Source organism: Macrotis lagotis, chromosome X (genome assembly GCF_037893015.1).
Source record: "Macrotis lagotis isolate mMagLag1 chromosome X, bilby.v1.9.chrom.fasta, whole genome shotgun sequence".
NCBI lineage: Eukaryota > Metazoa > Chordata > Mammalia > Peramelemorphia > Peramelidae > Macrotis > Macrotis lagotis.
In genome coordinates this window covers 672,529,881-672,535,522 of record NC_133666.1, presented here as the reverse complement: position 1 = coordinate 672,535,522, position 5,642 = coordinate 672,529,881, and positions in this window count along the sequence as shown.

The following is a 5,642-nucleotide window of genomic DNA, read 5'->3' as shown; positions in this document are numbered from 1 at the left end:
AGTACTATAAACTTAGGAATGTCACGTTTCCTTTGAGCTGCTTCAATTCTGCCTTCCTTATAGAGTGCAGCACTCTCACTGATGAGGGCATGCCAGGCTGGGTGGTCTCCTCAGCTGTACAATCATTCTAAAGGTCTCCTCTGCCGTACAATCAATTTTAAAGAATGAGACCTTCAGGGTGTTTTGGTATCATTTCTTCTAACAGCTTTGTGAATGTACGATTTTTCCTCTGTGAGTTCTCCATAAAAATAGTTTGGGGGTTTTTCACAAGTGTACATCTAGCATTCTAACAATGTGTCCAACCCATCATAGTTGTAATTTCTGTAGTAATGTTGGAATGCTTGGCAGTTTAGCTCAAGAAAGGACTTCAGAGTCTGGTATCTTCTCTAGCCAGGTGATCTTCAGAATCTTCCTAAGACAATTTAAATGGAAGTAATTCAGTTTCCTGACATGGTAGACTGTTGAGGTTTCACAGGCATATAGCAATGAGGTCAGCACAATGGCTCTATAGACCTTCAATTTGGTCATCAGTCTAATACCTCTTCTCTCCCTATACTTTCTTTCAGAGCCTCCCAAATACTGAGCTAGCTCTGGCAATGTGAGTGTCAGCTTCTGGAAAGGACACTGCCAAGGTAAATGAACTTGTCCACAGTACTCAAAACTTCTCCATTTGCTGTAATTGATGGTTCTACATATGGATGGTATGGTACTGGCTGATGGAGCACCTGTGTTTTCTTGGTGTGATATGTTGAAAGTACAGCTTTAAATCATCCTATACACTTTCATATTAGCCAAGAATTTCAGATGAAAATTTGTTAGTATATATTATTATGTTTTATATCAAAATATACTTCATTAAAAACTTAATATTTTTCAAATATCTATTTTAATAACATCCTTTTAAAAGTCTAATTTTTATGTAACAACATCCAGATTAAAAAGTTGTTTTGTCTAGCAACATTTCTATAACATTTGTCTCTCAAATTTCACAAGATAAGAAGATTTAGAAATATAAAAATAACATAAATAACATGTATTTGAAACAAAACTTCAGATGACATCAATTGCACTTCCAATTTATCCCATATAAAAATCATTAATCTTATTATCTTTCACATTTTAAAATCACTTTAGAGTTAACAGGTATGGAACAATTATATTCAATTAAAGAAATAATACTGTGTTTAACATATGTTAAGTATTTTACAATCAATATATTATTTTGGTCTCACAAAAACCCTAGGAGACAGGTATAATCATTATTGTACTCTTTACAGATTAGGAAACTGGAGCAAACAGAAATAAGACAACTTGCCTAAGATTACATAGCTAATAAATATCCACAACCAGAATGTAATGCAAGTTTCTCTACATTTTTAGCACCCTTATTTAGGAACCTAATCTGAGATGAGAGAGGCTAACAGAAAGAGGGAGGTCTTTAACTAAGGTGAGTTATAAGAGATCCTTGGTTTAAACAATCTTTTCTCTTTTCCTTAAGGGTTAACAAGAGGTAGTTATAAGATGCAAACAATTTATTTTTTTTTCTTTCTTCATTCTTGGATTATTTCCAAACTAGCTGCCTTCCTTCATTGCTCTAGAACAATGAAGCTATTAATCTTGCCATTTACTTTTAAAACTTTTATAAAATTGAATCCTTGTTTTTTCCTTAAGTTCTACAGAGTGGTACCCCAAAATTTGCTAAGATAATTCTTAAGGGAATTAGTTCCTGGAATTACCCCAAAGTCTTTGGAATTCTTTCCTGCAATATTAAAATGATTAATCTTTAAACTCCTTAATCTGCTAAAATGCTTTTAACAGTTTGACAAACTTTGATTATCTGACTTTATTTCTGTAATTCTTATATAACAAAACTAAAATGACAGGGAAAACATGTCTTAAAGGTTTTTTTCCCTATTTTCTTATAATCTAATCTCTTCCAGAAAGCCTAAAGTGGGAGCTAATCCTGCTTACTGGGACAATTGCTTTACCCATGAAAGTTCATTTCTCTTTCCCAGTATTCTAAATTCTCTGGTTATAGCTCTTAGAAGTTTTTCTGATTGTTTACATTTTAAATCTTTCAAGGTCACAGAAGCTAGCTCACTACACAATCATGACAGTCATTTTACATTTGCAAAGACACAAATACAGACAAAATGACAATACAAATACAAACAGTTACAAATAGTTTCAGCAAAGTGTGTGATCATAGTCCATATAGAGGCAAACAGTTAAAGAGGTGTGCAGTTTAAAAAAACCAGGCACATATTGAGGCATGCAGAGGGACCAGTTAACAGGTTGTAGTTTTAGAAAGGATATCCTTACCAGAATGATCCAAGATGAACTGAAATCCTGGAGGGGGCCCTGAAGTTTTTCTCATAAAGAATGACAAACTCAACCAAGCCTGGAGAATCAAAAAGAGCCCAGGTCTCAACAGACAAGGTGGGGGTCAGACTCTGAAGAAAAAAATTTCTTGTGGAACTTAGTTAATTCCTGTTGGTCCAATGACTTGGTTTCATATCCAATCCTACCACTGCCACCAATTAATGTTAACTGAACCAAATCAGCCTCTAACTTGAATATGGCCAGAGTTAAATAAAACAGGCTAGAGACTGGAGAGTCTCAAATCAAACAGAAATTTAATCTGAAAATGAGGGAAACAACTTTCAAGCAACATCCCCCTGGTTGGGGGCGGGGGGGAGAAAGCAAGGCAATATGGAGAAATCTCAATATTTATTCCAATGTGAGCTGTAGCCATAACAATGAACAGTAACAGCAACAATGTGACAAGCTTGATTCATAGCAGAGTTGCACAACTAGAACTTTACCAAGTTCAGGGAACACTTGATGATGGTAAAAGTTATACAAAAATAATGTGATTTTACCAGACAGTGAGATTTCTAGAAGGTGAGTGTAAAGGATTGTTGTCATGCCAAGTTCAGGGCAAAGTTTGCTTGTTGGATCTTAGCTATGGAAAACAACACCATCATATCATCAGAAAAAGTGTCAATTTTGTTTCCTCTTTGCCTATACTTATTCCTTCAATTTCTTTTGTCTGTCTTATTGTTATAATTAAAATTTCTAGTACCATATTGAATTATAAGGATGAAATAAAAACCCTTGCTTTACCCCAATCTTATTGAAAAGCCCTCTAGCTTATTCCTATTTTAGATAATGTTAGCTCTATTTTATATAGATTCTACTTTTCATATTAAGGAAAGTTTCAATCATTTTTATGCTTTCTAAAGTCTATAATGAAATGAGCATTGTAGACTGTCAAAAGCTTGATCTGCATCAATTAACATAATCATATGATTTTTGTGGGGTTTTGTAATTAATATGGTCAATAATATTGAACTAATTCTACATTCCTAGTATAAATCCAGGTTGGTCACAGTGTATATTTTTATGAAATATTGCTATAGTTTCTTTTCTAATATTTACTTTAAAATTCTTTCATCAATATTCATTAGAGATATAATTTCCTTTCTCTGTTTTGACTCCTTATTTGGGTATAAAGAACAAATTTGCATCATAGAAGGAAATTGATAGGACTCTTTTCTTATTTTTTCAGTAGTTAATGTAATATCATTAATAGAGAAATGAACATCAGGACAACTCACAGTAAATTCACAAAGATAAAAAAAGATGGAAATGGTCAATGTTAGGAGGCATTAGAGGATAGAGGTATACTGATAAACTGTTGGTGGAGTTGTGGATTGATCCAAACATTCTGCAAAGCAATTTGAAATTGTGGTGGAAAAGAGTCTAAAAATATTCATGCCCTTTGACCTATGTTAAACCATAATTTTCTTGGGCTAAAAAATGAAATAACAAAGTTAGTTTTAAAAATGTTTTGTTCTCTAGGATATAACCAAAAACCCATGAATGAATAACAGTCTTACAAATACTAACACAGAAGTAAATGAATAATCAATATTTATAGAATTTAATCAAATTATCATAAAATTTTGACAACCAACCAATTAACTTACATTTTTGTGCATAAAGGTGTCATTGATTACTTTATGATTCTCTAATCCATCCCTAAGGTCTGTTCCATGTCAGGAGCTGTCAAAGATCCAATTAACAAGGACTACTGTCTCCTCTTCTGACTTGATATTTTATGTTGTATTAGACATGATATAGACATATAAAACATTGGGGTTCCTTCCTTTCTAAGATGTCATAAGATTTAATCAGTCTCTTATCTAGATAACCAGAGCAGTATCCTGCCTTCAAAGGCATATCTCTTTAATTGCTTTCTTACACAGCTGTGGAGAGGCAATTGGGGGAACCAAGATTGTTTTAAATGGCCTGAGCTTGCCTGGATGTATTATAACAGAGAGAGAGAGAGAGAGAGAGAGAGAGAGAGACCTTGTGGAGGACAGAGGCCAATATTCCAAACTTACAAACCTCAATTAGGGACTGATAGAGCAATTTTTGTTCAGAAATAGAGATCAGAAATATTAATTCCATATTAAAGAATACCAGAGATCTCATAGCTAGGCACATACCCCAAGAAAGTCAAAAACCATAAACTAAAAAGTTTCTAAAATACTAAAACATTCAGAGCAACTCTTTTTTTGTGCTAGTAAAAACTGGAAGCAAAGTAGATCACATCAATTGAGGGAATAAACAAAGTGGGTACATGAATGTGACAGAAGATTACTTGCCATAAGAAATGACACATATGAAGAATTCAGAGACACAAAGCAAGACTTTTATGAATTGAAGTAAGCAGAATTAGGAAGTCATATTTACAATGAGTATAACAGAATAGAGTAAAAGAAGCAAAAGAAAAATGAATACTGGGCAATAATAAGAAGAGCTGGGACAATAAGTCTCTCTCCTTTCATTGCAGAGCTAGGGAACTTCTGGTATAGAATACTGCACATACCATCAGAAATGATCAACATATCGGTTAGTTTTGCTCAATTATTTTTCTTTTTAAATTTTTATTACCAAGCATGATTTGCTGAGATTTATTCAGAAACAAATGTGTTATAAAAACAAAACTAGGGTGGCTAGGTGGCACAGTGGATAGAGCACTGGCCCTGGAGTCAGGAGTACCTGAGTTCAAATCCGGCCTCAGACACTTAATAATTACCTAGCTGTGTGACCTTGGGCAAGTCACTTAACCCCATTGCCTTGTAAAAACAACTAGAAAAAATAAAAAAATAAAAACAAAATTAAAATAAAACCAAAATTTTTTAAGTCATTTTCTTCCAAAAGAAAAATAATAAAATATAAGTTGGATTCAACAATGAAATTTCCAGTAAGTAAACTTCCAGTAAGCTTTAGTACCTACCATGTGTAAAGCACTGACTAGCCACTAAGGATACAAATGCTGAAATAAAAAAAAAAATCTCAATCCTCAAAGTGTTTAATGGTACTAAATAATGGATTCCCCATGTATTTACACCAGTTTCTTTTCTTCTTTCTAGGAATTTTTTTGTTTGTGTCTTCAGAATTTCATTCTCATTTTTAATTTTCATAAGTTTTTGGATTTGTTGATTTTAAAAAGAATATTTATTTTTTCTAATCACATGTAAAAACAATTTTAAACTTTTTTTGAGGGGGGGGATTTGAGTTCCAAAAATGCTATTCTTCCCTCCTTCACTTCCCCTATTCCTGAGACAGTT